Here is a 12,708-nt window from a genome sequence, read left to right as displayed (position 1 = left end):
CGTTCCCCAATATTCCCCAATAAAAATTAAAAAAAAAATAGAGGCAGAAAAATTAATAAAAAAAACAACAACTGTGTGTCTTCTGATTTATTGGTATTAAGTAAAGTAAATGTATAGATTTATTCTACTTGGGTGTGTTCTTCCTAAACTTACACAAGTTTACTGGTCAAATAAGCTTGCATCACTTCTACATAGTGCTTAGCATTGTGCAAAATGTAAACTTGTGCTTAACCACATTGGATGATTATTCTGACAAAATTCATTTCAGCACTATTTATCTTTTGTAGCATGTATCTTGAAGATACTTTCCAAGGTCTTGAGGTAATTTAAACTAGATCGCTACTAAATTGAATTAACTAATTAATATTCTTTAGAACGTGCTTTCTAAAAGAGATGGAATACTTACTTAGATATATTAAATCCTAAGCATAATTTTAAGCTTATGCTCTCTGATTCTTTTTATTTTTTTTTAAGATTTTTTTTCTTAATATAGTTAGCATACAATATTATATTAGTTTCAGGGGTACACAATACTTACTCAACATTTCTATACCTAAAGAAGTGATCACCATGATAAGTCCAGCAACCATCTGACACTATACTATGCTATCACAATATTAATGACTATATTCCCCATGCTGTACATTACATCCCCATGACTTATTTGTTTTATACCTGGAAATTTGGACCACTTATTCCCCTTCCCCTTTCTCCCTCTTTTTAAATTTATCAAGTACAGTTGGCATTTAATGCTATTTTATATTAATTTCAGGTGTACAGCATAGTTATATATATATAATTTAATAAGCAATCCCCCTGACTAGCCTAGTACCCACCTAGCACTATAGATAATTATTACCATATCATTGACTATATTCCCTATGCTTTACTTTACATATACATGACTATTTTGTAACTACCAATTTGCACTTTTTAATCCCTTCACCTTTTTTACCCTGCTCCCCAAAACTCCCATCTATCAACCCAACAAATCTAGTACCCATCAGATATGATACATAGTTATTACAATATTATTGACTATATCCCTTATGCTATACCATAAAACCCCTTAACTACTTTGCATCAACGAATTTGTACTTCTTATCCCTTCTCCTTTTTTTACCCATGCCCCCAAACCCCTCCCATTAGGCAACCATCAAACTATTTTCTGTATCCATGAGTTTGTTTCTCTTTTGTTTGTTAATTTGTTCTTAGATTCCACATATAAGTGAAATCACATTGCATCTGTCTTTCTCTGATATACTCCACTCAGAACAGTACCCTCCAGGTCCATTCATGCTGCTGCAAATGGCAAGAACCCATTCTCTTCCATGGCTGAGCAATAGTCTTTTGTATATATGTACCCCTTACTCTTTATTCATTCATCCATCAATGGACACCCAGGCCTTGGCCTCCACACCTTGGCCATTGTAAACAATGCTGCAATGAACATATGGATGCACACATCCCTTCAAAGTAGCATTTTTGGGTTTCATCAGATAAATACCCTGAAGTGGGATTACTGGGTCCTTCATGGTCTCTTCTTATAGTCTTTGTTTTAAAGTTGATTTTGTCTGGTATTAGTATTGCTACCCAAACTTTTGTTTGTTTGTTTCCATTTTCATGAAATATCTGTTTCCATTCCTTTACTTTCAGTCTGTGTGTGTCTTACAATCTGAAATGATTTGCTTGTAGGCAGCATATATAAGGGTTTTGTTTTCTTATCTATCCATCCCTCCTATGTCTTTTAATTGGAACATATAATCCATTTTACATTGAAAGTAATTGCTGACATACATGTAACTATTGCCATTTTATTATTCATAAGTTTGACTTTTTATTTTCCATCTTAAAGAAGTCCCTCTAACATTCCCTGTAGTACTGGTTTGGAGGTGATAAATTCCTTTAGCTTTTTCTTGCCTGGGAATCTCTTTATCTGTCCTTCAATTTCAAATGATGGCCTTGCTGGGTTTAATAGTCCTGGTTGTAGGTCCTTGCTTATAATCACATTGGATGTTTTGTTCCAGTCCCTTCTGGTCTGCAAAGATTCTGTTGAGAAATCAGCTGACACTCTTATGGGGCTCCCTTATAACTTACTAGTTGCCTTTCTCTTGCTGCTTTTAGGATTCTCTCTTTGTCTTTAACCTGTGCCATTTTAACTACAATGTGTCTTTGTGTGGGCCTGTTTGGGTTCTTCTTGTTTGGGACTCTCTGCACTTCCTGGAGTTGCATGTCAATTTCCTTCATCAGTTTAGGAAAGATTTCAGTCATTATTTCTTCAAATAGGTTCTCAATGCCTTGCTTTCTCTCTTCTCCTTCTGGTGCCCCTATGATGTGATGTTGTTATCCTCGATGTTGTCCCAGAGGTCTCTTAAACTATCCTCCTTTTATTGCATTCTTTTTTCTTTTTGCTGTTCCAATTGTGTATTTTCTGCTACCTTCTCTTTCAAATCACTGATTGGATCCTCTGCTTCATCTAGTCTGCTGATGATTCCTTCTAGGACACTCTTCATTTCAGTTATTATATTCTTCACTTCTGACTGGTACTTTTTGATGGTTTCTATGTCCTTTTTTATGCTTGCTATTTCTCTGTTGAAGTTCTCACTAAGTTCTTTGAGCATCCTTTAAACATTGTTTTGAACTCTGTCTCTGATAAATTGCTTGCCTACATTTTGTTTAGTTCTTTTTCTGTAGTTTTCTCCTGTTCTTTCATTTGGGACACATTTCTTTGTTTTCTCATTTTGACTGCCTCCCTGTGTTTGTTTCTATGTATTAGGTAGATCTGATGTGTCTGCCAGTCTCAGTCATTTGGACTTATGTGTTAGGTGTCCTGTGGGGCCCAGTGGCACAGTCTCCCTGGTCACCTGAGCTGGGTGCTCTATGAGTGTCCCTTCTGTGGCTTGTGTGTGCCCTCCTGTTATAGTTGAGCCTTGATTGCTATTGGCATGTCAGTAGGTGGGATTGATACTCAGGATGATTGGCTGTGGGGTTTGGCTACATCCACAGCTTATGTCCTGTTGTTCAGGGAGCATAGCATATGGAGGGGGATTCACCCCCCAGCAGACCCTGGTATCCGTTGAGACTGCCTGTTGTGTGTGCCACTTGTGGGGCTAATTGGGCAGTGCTCTGCTGTGGTATGAAGCCAACCTCTAAGTATATTGATTCTGGGGCTTCTTGCGAGGGGCTCCAGTGCTGGCCCAAGTCAGCCACTTTCTGTGACCGGCTGGGGACTACCTGGTAGGAGATACAAAGCAATCTGTAGTTGTTCACTGTCTGTGCTGGACCTATAGGCATTTGGGAGAGGCCATGCTGTTCACCAGGGATAGCTGCCACCAGTACTGCCTGGGATAGCTCCACAAAAAACCAGGATATCATGGGGCCTGCTGCCACCTGCCAACTCCCCTGAAGGTTCAGCCACTGATAATGCCTCCTGCAAGTTTGCAAGTTGGGTGAGGCAGGATCTAGGGAATTACTAGAGTGGGAAGAATTGTGGCCACTAGGTTAATGTAAATTCTGATCTGGTGATAGTGCTGAACCTGGAGCAACTCAGCAAAAGTCTCAGAGCACACAAATGCCAGATGCCACCTGCCTGAGCCCACAGACTCTGATAGTGCAATGTAGGTGGGCTCGCTACTCGAGGAGAAAGTGCCTCAGGTGCATGCGAGTTGGGTGGGGCAGGGTCTCAGAGAGTTAGCAGAGCAGATCAGTGGAGCTCACCAGGCCAATCAGATTCAGATTTGGCTGGAGGGGGCGGGCTCAACACAGCAAAGATGGCGTCCGCCTGCCAGCTCCACAGGAAGGTGGACCCCTCACTGGGAAAATGCTGACTGTCCTCCATTCCTCCCCCTGAAGCCTCCCACCTCAGCCTCCTTCATATGTCTCTGAGACCCTTTTCCCCTGAGTTACTGTCCCTTCGCTGGAGCCCAACGTGAGTGTCTGCAAGTGAGTGAGTCTGTGCACAAGCTGTTTAAGAGGATGTTTGTGTTTCCTGCAGCCTCTGTCCCACCTGAATGGTCAGAATCTGCACTGTTTTTTCCACAGCCAGATGTTGTGGGGGGGCTCCTCTTCTCGGCACCAGTGCTCCAGGTGGGGAGCCTGGTGTGGAGGGCTAAAGTCCTTCACTCCTCTGGGGGCAACCAAGGCAGCCGAGGTAGCCCTTCTGATTCTCAACAACCACACACAGGTGTGAGACCCATTCCACGTCTCTGTCTCTCCTACCAGTCTCGACATGGCTTCTTCTTTATATTTTCAGTTACAGGACTTCTGTTTAGCTTGACTTCAGATGGTTCTCCAGGTTGATTGTTCTATAATTTAAGTCTAATTTTAATGTGTTTATGGAAGAACACAGGCACAGTGTTTATCTACTCCATCATCTTGGATCTTGTCTCCTCTCTGCTTCTTAGTTTTGTATATACAGAGAGGGTATATATAGTTGAGTCTGTTAAAGAAAGTGTTTATTTTTGCCATGCTGAGAAGTTGTCGCCATAAAGGATATGTATGAATGTATAAAGCAGTAGAAATTTCATGGAACTAGAATATCGTCATGATATAAGATTTTCAAAAAGTGCTATAATGGGAAATATTGTATTGATGCCACTAAAATTTGGTTTTCTCACTTTCCAAGTGACCTTTTCTCTGGAGTATTTGTTTGCTCTTACTCCAGAGTAAGAGGTTGGAACAGTTTATTATCTTCTGTGTAAACTGCTCAAGATAGTAAAGCTTCTGTGTCTTACCAAAATAGCCTCTATGATCTATGTTAACTTTATTATGTCCTTAATTATTTAAGTAGACAAAATTTTCTCACATATGAGAGTTAAAATTTTTTAGAATCATTTTACCTTCCAAGTTTACTTTTAAAACCTTTTATTGTCACTTAGCTAAATAGGGAGCTAAGTACTGTTTCTCAATCACCCGTGATCCTATGCTTTTTTCTCTTTGAATTATTAAAGTTTTAAATTTTATTGTGATAAGACATATGATGATATCTTAATCAAGTTCAAGTATGCTGACAATTTTGTTATTTTTCTTTTCTAAAATTGAATTCTAATATATTTTGTATCTAAAACTGTCTTTGAGATTTCACAGAAAGCCCCTGGAAAAACAAAGAATTCGTTCTTCTACCTATGTATAAAAAAAGAGATGCTAGAAATAGGCTTATTTGATATGTTGCTATTGATAAGTTTCATGAGAAGGATTGTCAAATCAGGAGAGATATTTGGCCTATGCTAGGTTAAATTCTTATGGGAAAAATGTTAATACAAATCTTTCAGAAACTATCTGCTGTGTGGGATGTTGCTAGAGGTTTGTCAGTGCCCTCACTGTCCATGTTTACCTTCCTCAGAGTTCTGGTATTGCTTTCCCTGATATCAATAACCATAGTATCAGTCACAATTTTAGCTGTTTTTTAAAACGTGAATTTGATCTCAATTTTGTTTCTTTAATTTGAATCTTGCATCTTCCAGGATGGTGGTTTTTAATTAAAGATTCGCATACTTACCTATGGAGTTTTATTAATATACAAATGTTTGGGGCCCATCTAGACTTACAGAATCTCCTTATTTTATATTCTTGATATAGTCTTACTGTAAGCTGTTATATCCATTTGGTAAATTCATTATATATTATGTCAGGATAGTTATATGTTATATCTGAACATATTTTTCTCTGTAAAAGATTATATACATCCATTTTTAAATTAGATGTAACAGTCACTGTTCTGTGAAAATAGGGTTAATCATTATGTTTATATATATTTTGTCCAATTTTTAAAAATTGACTTTATTATCTTATTTTGCATGCCACAGAAACAACTGACTTTTCTTGTCTGTTGCATTATTCTTGAAATGAACACTCATCTGATTTTTCATTTTTGAAAATTATAGTAATAAGTTAACCACAACCATTTTAAGTCTCTTTTCATCTACAGACAGGTTTTTGTCTTACTCTGACGCATCTCTAATAGCTCTTGCAACCAGTCACAGGCCAGAGTACTTTATCTTCAACAAATAAGAACTTTCTCTGAGCTCAGTGGAAAAGGATTATGCCAGATACTTTTGAGTTCAGGCATCTGATGATACTATATCATTTAAACAACCTTTAGACCATAACAGTGATTTTAGTCAGGATTTCCAGAACTTTTTTCAAGAAATAAGTGAGTTCATGAGATTGCTAACCCAACATTAAGCAGAACAAAAATTAATTATACATCAATGAAGTGATAAAGAATGATTTTGTTTTTTATTTGCGATATTGTTCATGTTTTAGTGTTGTGTTTTCTGGATATATAAAGAATCCTTTATCTTAAGCTATCTATAATTTATAACAATTTATTAGGCTGTGCTTTGGTAAACTGAAAATGAACATTTGTAAATGTTATCTTTTTCTTCCTGATTGACACCTCCAGAATTTGGAAACTTTTATTCATTTTTTTTTTTATAGCAAAAATAGTTATTTGCATAAGTTTTACAAGAATCTGCTCTCCTTGTTAGCAGGTATAATTGGAAATATTGGTTTCACAGCTGTTTTATTTAGTGTTTGGGGAGGTGGCAAAGTTATACTCAGAGATTGAGTCTGTCTTTGTCAGCAATTTAACACAGGTTCATGGTGGGAATTACAAGAATTTCACAAGCCAATAGCATTCAAGATAATATCTCTTAATAAGCCAATAAAGAAATAACATACTCCCAAAAATGTCAGATTAGTCACACTATTGTTACAGGCAAGAGGAGGTGAAAGGAATCAAGTCCAAATTTAGAGGTGTACCTTTTATAGGAGTTTGGCTTAACTAACGGTGAGCTGACTTCCAGCTGCCAGTGCAAAGCAAAGGTCCCTTTTTGCTGGAGCACGTTGCTAGGGAACAAAGACATTGGTGTTGGCAGACAGGTTAGACTGCTCCCAGGGTTATCACTCCAGGGACCATTGCAGGGTTTATTACCACTGACAACCAAAGTGTTAGCCATGGCAGGAACTGATGTCTTTTCTTATCCAGAGACTGTTGCCTGGTTTAGCACTACTCCTGACCAAAGAGTCACCTTGGATACAGGAGCAGCAAGTGTCTCAAGATCTTTGGAGATCTGTTAGGTCAGCAAAGTATTGCCTTGCCCAGACCAAAACCGTCAGTATCTATAGTCTAAATGTCCCCTGCCATAGTTGATTCTCCACATGTTCTTATTGATAAGCCTATTGGGACTCACTCTGTTGCCTCCTGTGTTATGATTTTTGACATCTCCCTAGTGTTATTTATCTTAGACATCTCAAATAAAACAAATATTTATTATTCTGCCCCTCTGCCAAAACTACAAATATGGCCACCAAGTTCATTTAATAAGATTTAATCACCTGGACCAAAAAAGGAAAAATAAAAGTTTGATAGATCCTTTCCAGGGGACAGCTTTTGACTGGCAGAAAGGAACTGAGAACTAGGAAGACAGAGTATCATCCTTGAGATGGTCATGATGGGCTACCAGCAGGAGGGAGAAAGGATCCAGCGGGAGGAGAAAAGAAGCCACAACGTTAGCGCCTTCTAAAGAAATTTTACTACCCAAGTAGTCTGCGATCACTGTAGAAAATTAGGAAGGAAAAAGAAGAAAATATTTTCTAGAGATAACCTCTCTAGAGTTAAGGTGAGATTTTGTCTTCATGTACATCATCTGAAATTTTGATTATGCATTTAAGTACATGTATGTACACATAATTTTTTGAAGAAATGCTAGTATTCCATATTTGGGCTCTTCCTAATTTTTGCCATTATAAAAAAACAGCAATGATGACCCCTGTAGCCAGTTTTGGTATGCACATTTTGATGATTTAATTGCATGTGTCTATATTACCCTCTGTAAATGTAAGCGATTTTTGTACTCATTGCTTATTATAAAGAAAACAATTGATAACATTTTTTTTTGAGAACTTACGAAGAGCCAGGCAATGTTCCAAATGCTTTGCACAGTTAATCCTTCCCAACAACTCCATATAAGAGGTACTAATTTAATCTCTATTTGACAGATGAGGAAAGTGAAATTTCACAAGGTTAAGAAAGTTGTCTAAGGTCACACAACTAGTAAGTGGCAGACCCAACATAAAACCATCACTGAGGCCAGAGGCTGTATGTGTATGTGTATGTACCACTGAGAAGCATATATATACAAGTTTACCAGGCGGCAAAAACTGTTATTTACCTTTTTCTTTTAAAAACTAAATTTTAACTACACCAACATTTTGTCTGGAAGGAAGAGATACTCGTGAGTCATTTAACATCTCACATAATTTTTTTTTTTTAAATCTTACAACAATGACATAAAGTAAGCCCAAAAACCCATGGTCAGGGCCAGTTTAAGATCTTTAAAATCACTGTTTTCTCAAAGATTAAGGTGTTCATTCACGCTCCCTTCCTCCTATGGCCTTCCATGGGAAAACGTTTCTAAAGAGTCTGATAGGTAAAAGAGAGTCTAACAAGTTCTGAAAGTGCCCATCATTTGTACATTACTGTCTCTATAAAATTAAATGTTTATATTTTCATTTCTCTCTCTTTTTGTTGTCTGGGAGGATGTGGAGAGAGGCTTCCATTGCTGTTATCTCAAGTAGTTGGGGTGCTTGAGTCTGCACGTGGGATAACGTAGCATTAGGCACAATTATTGTCATTGTTATTTTAGAGACAATCAGAGATGGGAAGATGGATGCCTTAACCAGACTTGCTCACCTGGCAAAAGGTGGAGCTGGAAGCAGGAAGCAGGTGGAGTTTCTAACTTTGCTGCCCAGTGCTACTCAAAGTGTGTTCCACAGACTAATGCCAGTAGGCAAATTATTTGTTTCTGGTCCTCAGTGTGTGGGTTCAGAAGTTGAGATTAAGTATTTAGAAAACCTTTATAGCAATTTGACATTGCCCTGACACCCAAGCATGTGAATGGTGCTCTCATCTCAGTAAAGAGGGTGTAGGCCCTTCGTACAACTCAGTGGGGAGCCACGTGTGCGCAAACTGCTTTTGGTCACGCACAGTCATTTCATCATCTCAAATATTGTTCCGTGATGGACTGGGGCTGGGAATGGGTGTCACATAAAATAAATTTGAATTGTAGACAGTCATGGATAATGTTTTAATAGAACTATGTCCCAAGAATTTTATGGGACATATTTTCACTAAAAATTATTTTATGTGTATCTAAAAGTCAAGTTTAACTGGTTGTATTGTTATATGTTAAATCTGGAAACCCTAGGTGAAGATGCTAGACAACTGGTCCTCCATCACAGCTAATGTGAGAAGCTCTGCTCCAGTCTCCTCAAGAGCTGGGGTCCCAGAATGACTCTCACTCATGGTGAGTGCAGCCTGGGACTAGATCCTTGATGTCTTCTTCTGTTTCACTCATTGTTTTCTACCACCATCTGAATTCAACCCATCTATGCTGTCTTTTGCTAATCTGCTTACTTTTCAAATCTAGATGCTCACAGTGACGCTATTTCTTCCCTTTTTTTGGGGGGAAGGGAGCTTCAGTGGCTTTAGGAGAGTAGGTCTTTCTGAATGAGATTTCTGCACCACATTGAGGATTCATAAGTTAAATGATAGCACTTTAAGAGATGCAAAAGTGCTTTCTCCACAGTTACTGAAACAATAAAATTGTTTCTAGTGTACCTTATTGTTGTCACCTAAGCTATTTTGCTGTTTTTTTTCCATTATTCAAATCCATCTTGAAAATTCTCTGCTTAAAAATTTATGACAAAATACCTACTGTACCCTGTCCGGTAATTTGTGTATGGGCAAAATGAGAATGGTCTGCTTAAAAAGAACATTTGAGTAGCTCAGAAGAGCAAGTGACCTCAGATTCTATATTTATAAAATTAGGTTGTTGGGCTAGGTCGTCTCTGGGGTTCCTCAGCAGCTTGAATGTTCTGTGATTTAAAAAGCCACTAGAGAAAGCCAAAGACTGTGTAGAAAAGAAGAGCGGCAGTTCACTTACTTCCTTGCTGAAGGGGCAAGAGTCACAGGCTGATAAATGAGTGCCCTTGAACACCAGCTGTCAGAGATTCTTCCTTTTCTACTTCCTTTCTCAGTCTGCCTCCCAAAATAAAGTCCCCCCAGTTTATGGACTGCACCAAGGTGCCTTAATGGGGGGAGGAAGTGCTGGGCTGGGAGTCAGGACCAGATTTGAATCTTGGCTTTGCCACTTTCTAGCCTTATGATTCGGGAACAATTCATAAACTAAACGACTGCACCTACTGCTGCCCTCTACAGGAGTAGCACAATTCCTATCAGGATGGATACATCCTATTGATAGAATCATCTGGAAAATCTCAGTAGGCTTTTTTGGTTGTGAAAGGATTAGGTTTAGATAATCAAGTTTGCCTCAAAGAGAATTAAAAGCTCTGCAAGGTGAAAGAAATGCTTAAGTTATTTGTCAGAGAAAGAAACTGGATCGCTGGATAAAAAGAGATAAAGAAATTATAGAGCAAAATTTACAAGCTATTGCAAAGTCCACACTGGAAATACATCTGGATGACCCGATGAAGAAGGGATGACAGTCCTGCAGAGGGCAAGACTGGTGCGAGGGCCGTTGCCATGCACAAGTGGAGGTCCAGCACTAGCATATCTTTCAATCTTTTAAGAAAAGTCAGAAATCTGGAGAAAGGTCCTCAGTTTAAGATATTGGAAACGAATTAAAATCTTATTTAACTCCTGTGCTGCTAACAAAATATGTCTGCAGACTGTATTTTGCCCATGAACTGCCATTTTAGAAAATTTTGTCTGGAGGGAAGGGATCTGAATAAGAGAATAAAAAATAATTTTAGCATAGTCAAGCCCTTTCTGAGTTGATCCATTTTGTGCTTGCCATAAGAATCTTAGTTTACTTTAATTTTTCAGTAAAAATTTGATATATATAATACCTTGAATTTGTGATGATTTAAGGGAATGAAGGAAGAAGGGTGTTGCTTAGATGAGCAAAGTGGTGTAAAAGGGGGTTGGCAATTTCAGTAGTGAGGCAAAATTGAGAATTTGACAGAAGAAATCTGAAAAGACAAGAGAAAGCCTTCCAAGAACACTAAGAGAAGCACGAATACCTCCTGACAAGAAATTTGGTGCAATGTCTTGAGATTTTTCAGAGCAAAAGAAATGAGGGTTGAGAGTTCTAATTTAATATGAAAAAGAAAGCATGACATCAGAAAGCTAGAGAATTTGGAGATATCCAGTGATAGATATTTGATTTATAAAAGGAATAAAATGATATAAAATCCCTCAAAGAGTAATGTCATACACAAATAATATTTGCTGCTAGAATGTTCTGAGAGTGCAGTAGAATGCAAACAAATGGAAATGTGGTTTACTTCAGAGAGACTGAAACAGATAAGAGGAGCTTTGGTGACACTTTCCCCCCAGAGTTGGCTGCCTGAGTAGAGAGAAAGGGGGCAGCAGGAAAACCTGTCCCTCTGTGACAAAGAAGCCTCCTGAGCCACTACAGAATTGCTCAGAGCAATTAGGGAAATCCTGTAGTGATCTGGAGAAAGGCTTGAAGAACCTGGGAAGAAGAAATGAGGAAGAGATGTGGAACCAGGTGAAAAGTCAGGACATCCATGGTTCTAAGGCAAACCATTGTCTTTTGGGTTGAGAAATGTGTAGAGTTAATGTATGTATGCATGACATTCTGGAGAAGTGAGGCCATGCATGTACAAATATAATGTTGCTCAGCATCACATTTATGCAGAGGAAGAGAGATTTTCCTGCCTTTTCCATGAAATTGTCTCACTGCCAGAGGGACTATTGGCAGTGTCATCTCGCTGGACATTACAATAATTAGCATGTATTAAAGTGAGGCAGTGGGCTGTGCACCATTTGAGGAAGCTGGAAGGATGCTCTGTGTGGTCACCATCATCTTACTGGATGAGGCACCAGGAGGAACAAGGGACTGGGATTACAGGAAAGCTAGTGCTTAGTGCTAACACTGGTGAAGCACAGCACTGAACATTTGTCGAGAATTATCTTCGGGGCCGGCCCAGTGGCCCAGGCAGTTGGAGCGCCGTGCTCCTAACGCCGAAGGCTGCCGGTTCGATTCACACATGGGCCAGTGGGCTCTCAACAACAAGGTTGCTGGTTCGATTCCTCGACTCCCACAAGGGATGGTGTGGCCTAGCTGCACCCCCTACAACTAACAACGGCAACTGGACCTGGAGCTGAGCTGCGCCCCCTGCAACTAAGATTGAAAGGACAACAACTTGACTTGGAAAAAGTCCTGGAAGTACACACTGTTCCCCAATAAAGTCCTGTTCCCCTTCCCCCAAAAAATATCTTTAAAAAAAGAAAAGAACTATCTTCTTTCTTCCCCAAGTCTCAATGAGATAGGTGTTGTGGTTATCACCATTTTATGATGGCTGAGGAAACCCAGGCTCACAGAGATTAGGTAAAATGCCTGAGGCCACACAGCTAGTCAGTGGCAGAGCTAGGACTTGAATACAGGTCTGTGTAGTACAAAGCTCAGGTACTTCAGTCCCCGGCAAGTCCATGGGTGACCCATGGTCTGTATGTGGCTCAGGTTATTGGACTCAAGTCTCTCAGGAAGTATAGACGGCAAACTCACAAAGGCACCATTGTGAGAATGAAAGCTGGTCTCTTCATTTATCAATAGGCCATCAGAATCAACTTCACAATACCAGAGCCAGGCCAGTGCCAAATGATCTAAACACCTGTGTGGCATTTCCTCATAACTCTTTCCAGCCACATGCAGAGTT

The sequence above is a fragment of the Rhinolophus ferrumequinum genome, chromosome 2 (genome assembly GCF_004115265.2).
Source record: "Rhinolophus ferrumequinum isolate MPI-CBG mRhiFer1 chromosome 2, mRhiFer1_v1.p, whole genome shotgun sequence".
In the NCBI taxonomy this organism is placed as follows: Eukaryota; Metazoa; Chordata; class Mammalia; order Chiroptera; family Rhinolophidae; genus Rhinolophus; species Rhinolophus ferrumequinum.
Note: the sequence above shows the minus strand (reverse complement) of the source record.